The sequence below is a fragment of the Trichosurus vulpecula genome, chromosome 1 (assembly GCF_011100635.1).
Source record: "Trichosurus vulpecula isolate mTriVul1 chromosome 1, mTriVul1.pri, whole genome shotgun sequence".
Classification (NCBI taxonomy): Eukaryota; Metazoa; Chordata; class Mammalia; order Diprotodontia; family Phalangeridae; genus Trichosurus; species Trichosurus vulpecula.
Window position 1 is genome coordinate 192114427 of NC_050573.1, and position 15883 is coordinate 192130309.

The 15883-nt window shown below is 37.8% G+C and overlaps 1 pseudogene; it reads left to right on the forward strand.

Moving 5' to 3' along the window:
• LOC118835508 overlaps nucleotides 1-15674 on the forward strand; it is a 57812-nt pseudogene extending 42138 nt beyond the window's left edge.
• The last annotated feature ends 209 nt before the right edge of the window (nucleotides 15675-15883 follow it).

A 15883-nucleotide genomic window follows, 5' to 3' on the forward strand; every position in this document is an offset into this window, starting at 1 on the left:
TTAAGCATGCCTCGGTTACTCTGTTCCCTCTCTTTCTCTACCCTCTCCCTTTTTTCTGTCTCTCTCTCTCTCACCCACAGAGAAGAATGACAAGAAAGTCCCTTATTCATCATACTTTCAATAAGGTTTTAAATTCATTTAATAGACTTACTCCTGTGTATACCCCCTTATCTCAAGTATAGTAAATAATCTGAGAAATGAGAAAGCCCATAATTTCTCCATTTTCATAAAGAGGTGCTGCTAGTAGTAGCCTTGCACAAAGTTCTTTTGTCCATTTCATAGCTCTGTATATGGCTAGGATGGGATTTAAAATAGTAAAAAGCCCTAAGCTTGTGGTCTAAACTTAAAATTTAGAATACAAATTAATGTATATTTTTGATCACAAAGCACTATATGAATCTAAGTTTTCATCCTTTGATCTTAAGATAAAAGGCTAGATCTTTTAAAGAATTTCGGATGTTATTTGGGAGTTTGAAGAGGAGAGGAGTTTTCCTGTTATTCTAAAATCACATCAAACAGGTAACTGCCTATTCTATGTGTAGAGTTGGCCCTAGTGTCTTTATTTTTCTCCCTACACCAATATCATATAAATTTTATCTAGTATTGGTCTTGTGATGTGTATTTTCTAAAACAGATTTATTGCTTCTCTGTGTGAGTCAGTGTCTATACACATACATACACATATATGTATATATATATATGCATATACACACATATATACACATACAGACATAGATGCAAACATATGTATATAAGCATATTGGGTAGGTATCTGTGTGTGTGAAAGAGGGCACCATTCTCACTTTGCGTATATTTATGCTGAAGCAGATTTAAGTTCAGACTCTGTCCTTCAGAGTGGATCATACCTTTGTTTTCCTTCAAGGATAAAAATATCCACACTTTCAAGGAGCAAGAAGCATTCCTGGGGGTTTGGGGAAGAAGAAAACAAAGGAGAATCTTCTGCAGATCCTCCTTTGAATTTACAAGAGACATTATATTGAGATGTCATTATGATTTTTTATCTGCAATCCAACATTTCCATCCTCTCTGAGTAACTTACCCCAGTACCTACCTCCTTATCCCAAGTATGATAAATAATCTGAAAAAAGTATACGAAACCTGGTAATTTCTACATTTTTATTTTTATATATATATACATACACATATATTTATAGGTGCATGTATGTATATATATACACATATGTGGACATATATATATACATATATGTGTAGATGTATATATTTATACATCTATACATATGTACACACACACATATATATTTTTATTTATACATATATATTTTACATTTATTTACACCAGTTCCTACCTCCCTATCTGAAGTATAATTAAATAATCTGAAAAAAGTATGGGATACCTGGCAATTTCTACATTTTTTAAAAGAGATGTTGCTAACAGCAGCATTGTTCAAAGTCCCTTTGTCTATTCCATAACTTTGTATATAGTTAAGTTGGAGTTTAGGATAGGAATAAGCCCTAAATATGCAGAGTTGTCACCGTTTATCAAGTATCTTCTTTTGAACTGCAAAGTTGTACACCAAGAAATTTCAAACCCAATATATCATATTGTGTCTGAAAAATATCTCTATGAAAAGAGAGTCTATACTTACAACAAAGGTACCAAGATATTTGCTATATTCTGCAATTCTACAGATCCTGTCTGTTTTAAGTCATCTATTTTTTCCCTCTCTCTTTGCACCATTATCCTTCCAAATTCCCCCTAATGTTCTTAGACAGAATAGTTATGCTGTGTTGCCCATGCAACAACATGAAAATAACATCAGAGCCAGAAGCTAAAGGAAAATGTGTTATCATAAGACTGACAGCCTACAAATGGACAAAACTGGTTGTAATATTTTTGTTGCTGTTAAAATCTGTGTCAAAGGCAAACACGATGACATTCTAATATCCTAATACAGCAAATTCAATTTGATATCTCTGAGCATATTACATATCTAGCTCTAGAAGGGACACTAGTTTAAAACCAAACCTTTTATCTATCATTTTCATCATTCACTGGTTACAGACATATGATGTGGCAGATCGCTCTAAAGAAAAGGGGAAGGAAGGAAAGATGGAAAGTTAAAGAGGCTTTGAGCTTTACATTTTGAGTCACAGTTTCATGGCTGAGATCCACCTTAGAATATTCTAGAAATTTAATATAGTAGTGGATAATCTTTGGAAATAGTTCATAGGATTATAGATTTAGAGATGGAAGGCACCTTAGTGATCATGAAGGCCAACAATCTCATTTGGTGGAAGAGGTAACTGAGGCTCATAATGGTGAAGTGACTCACTTAAATCTCACAGGTAATAAGTACCAGAGCCAGGGCTAGGCCCATGGTTATCTGACACTAAATCTTGTGCTCTTTTTCCATAATTCCATTCTGGGTAATCAAAGGAGCAAATTCCAGCACCAGTGATGCTCCCATCTGTCCTCCTCTTTAAGAAAAAGAATGGTTTGTAAAGGTCTGGGATTGTTTCCTACTGTTTCGTAAGGATTAACTCCTATATAGATATCATTTTACTTGACTGTGGCAATGGGGACTTAATATGCTGAATGACTGACTGTGGAATACTTAGCAAAATTTAATGTAGCATGTTACAGTGGAAAGATCCACAGACATTGAGTCTAAAGACCTGGGTTCTAGTTCTGACTTCAATATCTGTTAGTCATAGGACCATGGACACAACACTGGCCTTTCCTAAGCTTCAGTTCCCTGAAAGAAGTGAACAATATAACTTGCATTACCCTTTTCCCAGGAGTTTTATGGGAAGTGTTTAATAAACTTCAAGATACTTTGGAAGTGTAAACTAGTCCTGTTGTGGCTGCTACTATAATACAAGCAGAGGTAAAAATAAAAATAGCTGTGCAAAAGGACCACATGTGCTTAAAGAAATATGAAAATCAGTTATTAAAATTGAAAACTGGGGCATAATATGAAGGAATCATTTTCTAATTCTTACAGTTTTTCCTCTTCATCATCTGATGCTAATTCTAGAGATTATGAATATTTTGCCATAGTTTCCCAACGACAAGTGAAATCAAATTAGAAAGCATTTTTAAGTATAACCTTCATCTCAAAGTTCATTGGTATGGGACACTCGCCTGTCCCATTGGTGGAGATTAGAGTAGGGCAAGAGCCTTTTTCAGTCTTCATTAGGACTCTTCCAACTTAAGTTCCTTTGGTCACTTCTGTCTTCCAGTTTCAAGAGGGAAGGAAGATGGAAGAAGCCAATCCCACTTGAGGTTATTGAAGGAAAAGATTCTGGGAAGACATTAGAGGAGCTGACAGTCCCCATAATATCCCTACTCCTAGCTTGCTACAATAGAGACTTCATGGGTTTCCTCTAGGGTGAGATCCAGGAGTCTCTCTCTTGGTTGGGTTGAGTTATCTCCATCTCGATGGGAGAACTCCTTCACTTTATATTTTGTGATATGTATTCTCCTATGTATTCTTTCTATGATTTGTTTTCCTTATGATTTGGATAAATGAGTTTCTTTGCTGTTCACTATATGTGATCATTGTAGAAATGGTATTTGGTAGGAAAGGGGTCAAGCTTTAGATATAATATTTGCAGTTCTCCTTCTCCCTATTAATGGAAGTAATCAGAAGTTAGATAGAACCTGTTCATACCATCCACACTAACAATATTTAAGGGAGTGAATAGATGTAATTCTATCCCAGTACCTCTTCTCCTGTCCTGTCAGAAATTGAAGCCTCCCTTGGAGAGAAGTTTGGGGGGCGGATGGGAAGGAAGCTAGAGATGTAGATTTTGTCTCCTTTCAAGCCACACGATGACACTTGTACTACAAGTGAGGGAACAGTCCTCACTGTACGTGTTCTCACTACATAGCCATTTACTATGTGTCAGGCACTGTGCTAAGTGATGGGGATACAAATACAAAAAACTGAAGCAACCTTATTATCAAAGAGCAGTGAGAACTGGGAGTACAGTAGAAGCAAAGAGAAAAAAACTGCCCTTGCCCTCAAAGAGCTTACATTCTGATGGGGGACAATAACATATAAAAGAGAGACAAAGGGAAAAGAAGAAAAAAAAAAACAAAATTTATGTATACAATAGCCATGTCCAAAAATATTTGTATCTTTTGGCACCCCATCTTCATTACTTTTTCGAAAAAATGAGGTTTGCTTCATTTAGGTCCTTTGGAAGCATGGTTGGACATTGATTAAAAACATAAAGTAGTTTTAAGGGTAAGAGGAGAAAATTACTAAATGTAGGATTAGGAAAGTCTTCATGTTTAGATTGCTTTTGGAAGTTTCAATAAGATAGTTAGGTAGCAAGTATTCCTTTGATAAATATAGACTGTGAAATAGTTAATTGATCAAAGGCCCCTCCATAGGGGAACAAATCTTCTAATTGGTGAGTTCCAGGTGGAACTTCCATTTTGAATAAGTACCTAGGCCAGCCCATGCTCACTCCTTCACTCCATTTCTGGCTTTAATCCTTACTCTCCAGACTGCTGCCCTATGACTCAATGGCCTTCTCACCAGGGAAACTCATTCTTCTTTTGCAGCCATGTCCTCTGATTGGCGAGGTCCTCACAAATCTTCCATTTTGAGAAAGTGATGAGGCCAGCTCCTTTCTTATCTTACTATATTATGGACTCTCCAGACTTTCCCATTTTACCCCATGTTTATCTACCCCTTCCTTATATTCCACCTCCCACCAGCCACCTACCTCTAGTTTTTCTGCTCTTTTGGTTGGACATTGCATTGATCAGAATTCTTAAGTGTTTTTTCTATACAATATTGCTGTCCCTGTATAAATTGTTTGCCTGATTCCCCTCATTTCACCCTGTGTTAGATAATATTATCCAGGCACAATAACATTCATTTCATGCATACATATGTTCACATACATTTGTTCAACCATTCCCCAACTGTCTAAGAGGAAAGGTCTAAGGCAGCTCTGTAGACTTGAGTTCTTTCATTTTTCTTTCCATCAAGCCTTCAGGATCAGGAAATTTGCTTTGCTTGCAGGTGTTCCCTTCCAAGTATAGCTGGATCTGGAGGTGCCCCATTCCCCGAGGCTTGAGAGCTTCTAGCTGAGTTTTTGTTTAGTTCTGGAGTTGAAGCTGTGACGTACCATGATTTGTCATTGGATTTCTTGATTACAATGTGGTATGGTGCAAATTTCAGAATTTTGCTGGTTTAGGTATGTGGGAGCTGGACACTCTAGCTCTCATTTAGGCTCCTATTTTTATGGTAAATTAATGTTAAAGGGAATAAAAACTCTCCACTTCACTCCATCTTCATTTGATTAGAAAATAGAGAAAAACTTGTGTAGATTAACAGATGACAGTAAAAATAAGCATTGTATTTCTGAATTCTGCAGCACTATATAACCTGGATCACTGTTTTAGCTGAATCAGAAAGATTAATTAGAAGATAGATAGAAGCAGCAGCCATCTTGTGAAGGTAATTGGCTAGCACTAACATAGTTGTTAGAACTCTGAGAGTATTTCTCATGTGTGTGTTTATAAGATCTGATTACATCTTTCCCTTTAGGAAAAGCATCAAACCTCCCTGCACCTTCCAATCCGAGACCCAGGCCTCATATTTCCCTGGGAAAAAACCAAACCAATCAATCAATCAATAAAAATTTATTAAATGCCTACCATCTTGCAGGCACTCAGTAAGTGCTGAAGATACAAAAAAGAGGCAAAAGACTGTTCTTTCCCTCAAGGATTTTGCAATCTAAAGGATTGTATTGACTAAGAGCTCCCTCTAATCTCCTCTTCCTCTCACATCACTCAAATGTCTTTTCCCACTATCTCCTCCATTACCCCATTCCCATATAAAGAGATCTTGTTGCTAATGTAATCCCTCTATATAGACAAGTTATCCCATTCCATCCTACTTTCTTTGTAAGATTGTTCCCTCAATCTTTCTCATTCTCTCAGTAATCTTCAGTTTCATCTTCTGTACTAGCTACTTCCCTTCTGCCTATAAAATCTTCTCCTTCTGTTTCTCCTTTATCCTCAAAAAAGCCTCATTTGATCTCAGATGTTCTCAAAGTGGGTGATAGCACCCTCTGGGGGGGGTGCTGGAGCAATCCAGGGGGTGGTAGTAGCCTCGGGTACAATGGGGCAAGGGGGGCATTGAATAAAAACCAGGGGTCCATGTAAGCATAAGGAAAGAAGAGACAAATATTTAGAAAAATCCATCATTTGTGTTTCATCTGTTGTATAACAGAGTTAAAGTCATAGTGATTACATTATTTTCCGAATGAACACACAAATGCGAGTTATAACCAATCAGTGTTCAAGTCTTCCAACAGGTCTTAACAAGCAAGTGTTGGCAGGCAAGCAAGTTTCATACTTTCAGCAAGTCCAGCATACATCAGCAGGAATATGTGCATGTGATGACTTGTTTATAATATGATACAATACAGTTATATGACACAATATTGCATCATCAAAATTTCAATGCAAAAAAAACCCCACAAATTTACAATAATTTATTAAATTTAAGATGTACCATTTAAAATAATTTATATTTTTTGAAATGATGCAAATTTCAAAAAAAAAAACATAAAAGGGTTAAAGAAAGTAGATTTCCAGGGGGGGCTTTAAAAGATTTTTTTGAAAAGGGGGTGGTAGGCCAAATAAGTTTAGGAACCTCTGATCTATCCCCACTAGCTATCATCATATATTTCTCCTGCCTTTCATGGTTAAACTTTTAAAAAGGTATCTAAAAATCAATGCACCCACTTTCTATGTGACTTCCAACCTTACAATTCAATTAAAACTGCTTTCTCCAAAGTTACCAATTATCTAAATTTCAAATCTAGTGGAATTTTCACCTACTTGTCTTCTTTGCAGCTTTTGGCAGTCTACATTACCCTCTCCTCTATGGTGCTCTAATTTCTCTGTTTTGTGAAAGTACTTTACTACTTCTCTTGACTGTCTGACTACAACTTCCCAGGCTCCTTGTTGAGTTTTCATTGAGATTGTATTCACTAACCATGATTATCCCCCAAGGTTCACTCTTGAGAGTCCTCAAGACTCTATCCCTCTATAATATTCCACTTGGTGAACAGCAGCCACCACAGATTTATGATTCACATATCTCTGTATCCAATTCTAACCTTTTACTTGACCTCCAGTATCACAACTCCAAATATCTATTAGATATGTAAAACTGGATGTCCTATAAACATCTGAAACTCATCATGCCCAGAACTGAACTTGTTTTTCACCCAAAACCTTTTCCCCCCTTTTCCTAACTTTCCCATTACTGTTGAGAATATCATCACCCTCCCAGGCACCAAGACTCACAACAAATGTGTCTTCTTTGACTGTCTACTTTTCTCTCACACTCTATATACAACAATTTTCCAAGTTTTGTTGCTTCTACCTTCATAATATCTCTTGTACATGTCCCCTTTTCCCTTCTGACACTGACACCACCTTGTATTATACAGCCAATCCAATATCACAAATTGTCATTTGGGGCAGATTGTAACAGAAGCAACTCCAATAATAATTGGATGGCCTTTTCTAATATCCCTGGACTCAGTTTTGTTTTTTAGAAATTTTCCAGGTCTCTCATTCCCAGGAGATGTGTACATCAAGGAAGCAGGATGGCTGTAGATGAAGAAGAATGGCAGCTATTACCAACATGAACCCCTCTCCATATTAAAGCAGTATTGGAAATGATGGCTTGCTATGTATTTGAGGGAAAAGAACATTCTGATACTTAGGAACATGAGTGGTTTTGTTTAGTCATGATTTACTATTCAATTAAGTCCCAATAAAATATTTTATCATTTCAATATGTATTCCTTTCTTCATCTGTTAGCATGGTGAAAACCAAAAATTTTTAGAAGTTGTAGTAAAAAAGAATGGGGCAATGAATGACCTGAGACAGGTCATATTACAATTTTGCTGAATTGTATAATTGAAAATATCATTAAGAAGTGTACTTTAAAATCTATACATTCCAAAGTGAGTGAACTACAGGTAATATCTGTGACCATATTTCATGGATTGCATTGTTTGTAATCCTTTCTCAAAGTAAGGTTTAAAGGGCCTCTTCTTCCTTCTGACTGAAGGCACAGACTAAAGACACTCCAAAGATGTTTGGACTAAGGCAATGTGTGTTTCTTATTTAAATGATAGGAAACTATCTGGTCAATATTCATATGAGGTAGTCATGTTCTACTTCTTGTCCTTGAAGAATTATTAACCCTTAAAAAATCAGATCATAGTCAATGTGTATAGTTGATAGACTAAGCTTTAAAGGCAGAGAGTCCTGGGATACTACCTCTGTGACTGGTTTCATGACTGCAAACATATTACTTGACTTCTCACTGCAGAGCAAATGATGCTCTTCAATAATAGAGGTAGTTTCCCCACAGAATGAAAGAAGACAAGAAAAAGAAGGAAGGAAGGAAGGAAGGAAGGAAGGAAGGAAGGAAGGAAGGAAAGAAGGAAGGAAAGAAGGAAGGAAGGAAGGAAGGAGGGAAGGAAGGAAGGTTAAAAACACTAACTTAAAACCAATCTGGAATTTGGCAAAGTATAATATTTTCAATGGATCACTCCCATTCCCTTAAGGAAGAAAGGAATAACTGGTTAAATGTGGCATTTAATGAAAAATGAAAGCAGTTTTGCTTTGTCCCTAGATGCTACACATGAGAGAGAGAGAGAGAGAGAGAGAGAGAGAGAGAGACAGAGAGAGAGACAGAGAGAGACAGAGAGACAGAGAGGGACAGAGACAGAGACAGAGACAGACAGATAAAGACAGAGACAGACAGAGACACAGGGAGAAACAAACACAGAGACAGAGTGAGAGAGTGACAGAGAGAGTAAGAGAGAGATACAGAGACAGAGAGACATATGGAGAGACAGAGAGAGACAGAGACAGAGACAGAGAATCAAAAAGAGACAGAGACAGAGAGAGATAGAGATAGCAGGTATATGCTGTTCTCTTGCTCCTTCTGTTTTCTCTCCTCTGGATGAGGGTATCAGCTGTGGTCTGGCTGGAAGGGGAGCTACCACTGTTAGAGTAGAGTCCCAAGAGCTCCTAGACCTCCTCAAACTAGCATTCCTTCAGGCCACTGATAGTAAAAAGAGCTATACAATTAAGGTCATTTATTGTTACATAAATGTCTATAATTGCCAAAATATAGCATATTTATTATTTGGATGAATCATGATTTTAGGCTTTTGAGATATTTCCTCAAAGATGATGATTATTGGGGTTATAATGACTGAAAATAAACTAATATCAATACCATAGGATTAAAAAAAAATCAGGAAGTAACATCAATCCAACTAGTTCTTTTGACAAATGAGGACACATAGAATATTTCTGTGTTTACAAGCTATGATGGTAATCAGGGCAGACTTTTTTGGCTGTTCTCTTTTCGGGTGCTAAGTCTATCAAATGGCTTTAATGAGTCTCACCTTTTTTTGAATGGGGCAGGTAAAATGGACCCCTTTTTGTTTTGGAGTTTTTCTCAGCGCTAAGACAATCGAGAGTCATTGATTTGAAACAATGTATATTATGTGGTACTTGTGATTGAAGAACTTTCCCACACCCTAAATGGTAGACCCGAGCCCTCAGGGTCTTGAACAGCATATATGTACTGGAAGGTTAGTGTTTGACTTTTCCAGGTACATTCATTGAAAGAGGGTGTTGGTGACGAGATTCTGGGTAAGCCATTAAAGCAGCCCCACCCCAGCTTTGAAAACCCAGATGTTGGTGCTTATCTTTTTGGTAACTATGTATAATGGTTTCTTGATCAGAGAAAAGCCTATCTGTTTATATGATCTGTTTATAATTTCTGTTGCTATTTGCTCTGAAGTTCAGGGGCCTAATCTTTTCCCCCTGAACTAAGTGAATGGTATATGTATGTTTAATCAAAATAAGATTGTTAACCCCTTAAAGTTGCTTTCCTTAGAAAAGCACACCAAAGAACCTTTGTTAGCAGCCCTTTGTTTCCTTGATTAAATTAGGAGTCCTCGATGACCTCCTTGCCTCAAGGCAAAGCCTAGTTTACATGGGCTTGAGTGACATATTTGTGACATCAGAGGCTTTTTAGACCAATTGGGTTTAAGTCTCATTTTTGTGACAATTTTAGGTCACGTGGGTGTTTGACCCTGAACAAGATATATAAACCCAGAGGCTGGCTTTCTCTTTTGGAGCTCTGAGCCACAGCAGGAGTTGTGCATGACTCTAGGCAAGCTGTTGTTATGAGCTCCCCGGCTTTGAAAAAACCCACATGTTGATGCTTCTCTGGTAACTGTAAATTTTGATTTTGTCAGACAGAAATCTATTTGTTGATTTGTGTTTATTTGCTCTGTTTGTATTTGCTCTGAAGCTCAGGGTGCTGGCTTTTCCCCCTGAGCTGAGTGAATGATATTTGTATGTTGGATTAAACTAAGATTGTTGACCCCTTAAAGTTGCTTTCCTTAGTAAAGCAGATCAAAAGAACCTGAGCTTGCAGAGTTCTTGTTGTTGGGCTCATGTTGGTTTTTAACCCCCACAGCAACAGCTAGCTAAATTGTTGAAACATCATCTACCTAGTTTAGATCTGTTTATGATAAAGTCTTGCAACTCCAGAGGATCTGGTTACCTGGGTGGTATCCCCTGCTTTGGGTGTGTGAGTTCCCATTTCCACTTGATGTGTATGTCTAGACAGAATTTTATCCAATACGCTATATTTTGAGCTGCTAAATGTCTTCAGGTAAAGTTATTCATCAAAAGTCAGGGAGTATACTGTGTCTTCAACAGCACCTTCTGAGATCCATTTTCCTAGACCTGCTACTGCAAAGGTCATAGTCCCCTGTGTGATCTCTGACAAAAATAATGAGAGAATCTTTCATGAGGGATGTTTTATAAAAGTTTATGTTACCAAAAACAAATATATTAAATTTCACGTTATGAGAAAGAGAGAGACAGAGAGAATAGAAGAGAGAGAGGGAAGGAGGGAGGGAGAGGAAGAGAGAGAGAGAGAGAGACAGAGAGAGAGAGAGAGAGAGAGAGAGAGAGAGACAGAGAGAGAGACAGAGACAAAGACAGAGACAGGATGGAGAGAGAGAGAGAGAATAATATGAAAGTCACTATGGTTCACAATCTTTGAGAAATCATAGATAACTGAATACATACAAAAATAATGTGAAAACAAAAGTGTCTATTAACCCAATTTCCAAGAGTAGGAACCTGCACATTGACAAATCTTTATGTCACTCCTCATTCAAATGGTAAAATTGATTATTTGAGAGATCTGTAAAAACTTAAAAGGAATGTGGTGACCACTCAGATCCAGCATGTTTTCTCTAACAGCAAGGGTTAGCAAGTAACCTACTTTCCTCTTTAAAATTAGGGTTATGTGACTAATAGTCAAAGATAATGTCATAGATGCAGTAATTCTTGATTTTACCAAGACATTTAACAAAGTGACTTATTATTTCCTGTAGAGAAGATGGAGAAATGTGTTCAGAGGACAATAGCATCCATTGAATTCACAGCTGAATAAATAGGCATTTTGCTTAATGGAGCAATGGAGAAAGGTATGTGTTGCTATGCCATGGGGCTATACCTTGGCCCTCTACTGCCTACCTTTTAAAATCAATGACAAATGGCATGCTCATCAATTTTTAAAATGACATAAACCTGCAGCAGATAGCTAATATGATCCATGAGAGAGTCAAGATGTGAAATTATCTTGACAGTCTAGAATTTAATGATGAAACCAACAAGACAAAATGTTAGAGAGATAAATGTAAAATTCTGCACTTAGACTGTTGGAGCCCTGACTTGATAGCAGCTCATATAAAACAAGCGTTGGGGCTTTTCCTGATCACAACCTCCTAAGCAAGCAGTATCATGTAGCTGCTAAAAAATAATAATAGAATCTTAGGCTCTGTAGAGTGAGGATCCAGATTTCTGAAGGTAAAAGTCTCACATAGCAGGATAACATACCAGACACTGAAGTGCTTTCTTGAACTAAAATGCCAAGCATTCAGAGAGGGCAAGTCCGATGAGCTGGTCACAGTGTGGTCACACAATTGCCACAATTTTGAATTAATACCATAAAAACATTTAGAAGAACGCAGCTATGGAAATGGGGTGTAGGGAAATTCTGTTAACAGGAACTTCAGTAAAAAGATGTCAGCTTTGATATCACTCCTCTTCTGAAACGATTGAACTTTACCTGGTGAGGCTACGTGTGGGGAGTCTGGCTCAGTTTTGGCTTTCACGATTTAATTTGCACATGATAATTTGTTCAATATATACATGTATACATATATACATACACAGGTATAAATGTATGCATGCATACATGAATATGAATATGCATATAGTTGTTGAATGAACAATAGGATTAGGAGCAGATCCAAAAATAGATGAGGATACTGAAAGTGTCATAAATCTATTATGTGCAATTATCCTTTTTTAAATTATAATATGCTGTGGAAATGCTTGTTTTATTCCATAAATTAAAAATAAATACATGTGGGGGAAAACAGTAATAACAACCAAACTCTTTGACCTGGAAAAAAGCGATATTTGGTTCTTAGTAGGCTCATAGCAAGGAAATTGAATCACTTCTATTTTAATTGTCTTAGGAAGATTCTGAAGATCGCCTGGCAGGATAAGATATCAGACATCGAGGTCCTTTCTTGAACCAAACTGCCAGCCATTCAAACTCTACTGCAGAGAACTCAACTCGATGGGCTAGCCATGTTGTTTGAATTAACACCATTAAAACTTTTAGAAGAACCCGGCTGTGGAAATGGGGTGGAGGCAAAATCTATTAAGAGGAACTTCAGGAAAAAAAAGTCAGCTATGATGTCACTCCTAATCTGAAACAATTGAACTTCCTCCAAGAGCTCCTTATTGGACAGAAATCTCTTTGTTGGGAAGATTTCCTAATGAAAGATTCCGGTGGCCTGAATAAATCCTTTCTTTACTAATAATTCTTAATTTGTTTAATGTTTGCCTTGGATCAGTCTTTGCCTACAGTGTTTGTGAGAGCTTGCTGAAAGTGTGAGCGATTATTCAATCTAAACCTTCCTACCAAGAAACATTTCTATGACTTTCTACTTCATTATTTTCCTGGTAAGCTCCATTATTAAGCTAAATCTCTGAAAAATAAATGATATGGGATAGTGGCAAGGGAAAAGATTTCCCAGCAGTATTTGTTTAATAAGTGAATGGGTCTTGAAGCTTGGCCTTAGTATTTTTTACCTATTAAAGTATGTTTCTGAGGCAAAGGGAGTCCTAGAGCTGTTTAAGAATCTTATCATTTGTCTTTGCTGCTTTGGCAGTGTCTGTATTAAGAAAGAGGATGCATTTCAATTTGTAAAAGCAGTGGGAAGTCCATTCTCAGCTGCATTTGGAGTGTGGACCCTGGAACTCTAGATTATCTGGACTAGAGGGAACCTTAGGCACTGTCTTGTTCTTGTTTGTGGGATGGTGGGACAGGGGTGGGGGGAGGAGAAGTTAGTTGGAACTGTTATTTCAACAAGGTAGAGAACTCCTAGTGTGGAAACTCCTTTCACTGAGGCAGACCAAGAACTTGTCTATTAATTTAACACTTAAACCAGCCTTGGTCTTCTGGGTTCTAAGGCTACTCCCTCTAACCACTAAACCACCCTCACATACTTAATATCCTTTAGGGGCTATTCTTTCAAATTATTTACCATTATATATTTGTCATTCAGTAGCTTCATTATAAATTACTTACCAAGCATAAAAATCAAACCATGCCATTCTTCCTCCTGGGACTGAATTCAATTAGTCCTATGCTGGCTGATATTTGTATTATATATTGGTGTAGGTTTCTCCTGTTTAAACTGTGTATGGTATTGAAATGCCAACAACATTTGATTCTGAGCCAGCTGAGCCAGAGGTTTTCTCCTAATTTTAATCTTTCTTTCCCCCTTTTCCTCCTCTAACATTATGGAAATGTTCATTTCATTCCAAAAATTAAAAATAAGTACATGTGGGGGGAAAAAAACAACAAAACTCTCCCCTCCCCTTAAGTTTTTTCTTCTTAGGATCTTAATTCCCCAGTAGAAACACCAGTCCTGAGAACCTTTCCTATGGAAGCAAATAAGACAAAAAAGATTCTGGGAATCAGAGAAATCACCTCCCACCTAGTCCAAATGAAATCAGAATCTACAGAGAGTAGATAATTTTGCTTTCTAATTGCTGCTATTTGTCCTTCTTCCTGAAGAGGACCATGATCAAGGAGGTGATGCCATGACAAGCAAGTGAATTAGATTTAAATGAGGGAGTGCTGTGCAAAGTTACCAACCTCATTTTCCACCTGGGTCCAGTGGCCAGATATAGATCAGTACAACTGGAGATGACTCCAAATTCAGTCAGGGACCTTTGACCTCTTCAAGCTAAGGTCTTTAACTGGTCTCAGTTTGACTGAGGTAATGCCAATTCAGTGATTAGGGCTTAATAAGAATTGGGGCAGAGAATGGTCTCTTTACCTAGTCAGAAATTAAAACTAATTAATTAATTTTAAAAAATCGATCTTGGAGGGGGAGACCCTCAGGGTTTCTGGCCCACACAGAAGCAATTGCTATTTACATTCACTCTGAGCCAATCAGGGGCCAAATGATGACCAAGTAGGGCTTGGCCTGGGACCTATTGTTGGCCAATCAATGAGAGTCAGAGTGCTTTAGGGTTAAGGCTGGTGTTTAAGGAAAAAAAAAAGCTTCAGAGGTTAAAATTTACATTCTCTTTGGGCAGAGCACTTGCAGGTAAGGGTGTGATACCCTATGTGGATAGTGGGAAGGGAAAGAGAGAGAGATAGGGAGAGGGAGAGAGAAAGAATAAAAAAAGAAGAAAGAATAAAAGAAAGGAAGGAAGAAAGAGAAAGAAAGGAAGAAGGAATGAAAGGAATGAAAGAAAGGAAGGAAGGAAGGAAGAGAGAGAGAGAGAGAGAGAGAAAAGAAAGAAAGTTGTGCTGCCCAAATGGCCAGTTCCAGTGTGGTTCCCAGTGGGCATCTCCTTTTGCACTTACAGAGGCTGCTGTTTGTCCTTCATGGAAGAGGACCATAACATCAAGGAGGTGATGCTATGACATGCAAGTGATTGCTTAGAGTTGTTATGGTATACTAAGGCTGGTTCAAAGCCTGACTCTTGGATGTGTGATCAATCAGTCAATTATCAGAGGATAATTCCATAAAAGCCAATTGTGAGACCTGCATCCGACTTGCAACCCCACTTTATACCCCATTCCAACTCCTTCTCCCCTCCCCCATATCACAGCACCTTCTGTGTGAAGCTCCCCACCATGCTTTCACATGATTAGAGGCAGCTAAGTAGCCCAGCAAATAGAGCACTGGCCCTGGGATCAAGACAATCTAAGTTAGAATCTGAGCTTAGAATCTTAGTAGTTATATGGCCCAGGACAAGTTATTTAACCTCTGTTAGCACCTCTTAGAATGTGTTATATTAATGCTTATTTCCTTCCCTTTCTCCCTTAGCCAGATGTTGGCCATTCACAGTTCCAACCAAAATGCTACTTTGGCATTTCCAGCAGCAGCTGGGAAGATTTCACAGACTTCCCCACAAGCATACCAACACTGCACTGCAATAACCGCCTCCCCACAAGCAGAGCTACTCTTTCTCCCTCAGATCAACACTCAGGTGCAGTAAGTGTAAGTTCCATGCTTCTGCTAAATAACTAGCAAGTAAGAACCAATTTTTAATTTGGCTGGGACAGGAGGAGTGCTATAGCAAAAAACAGGCATAGATTTTAAGTTTGGTCACTGATGTCATTACGTTCTCTTTCCCTCAAAACCTTTTCATCTTGTAAAATTTCCTGTTGCTGTCCAGGACAACTTCTAATCACCTAGGTTCACAAC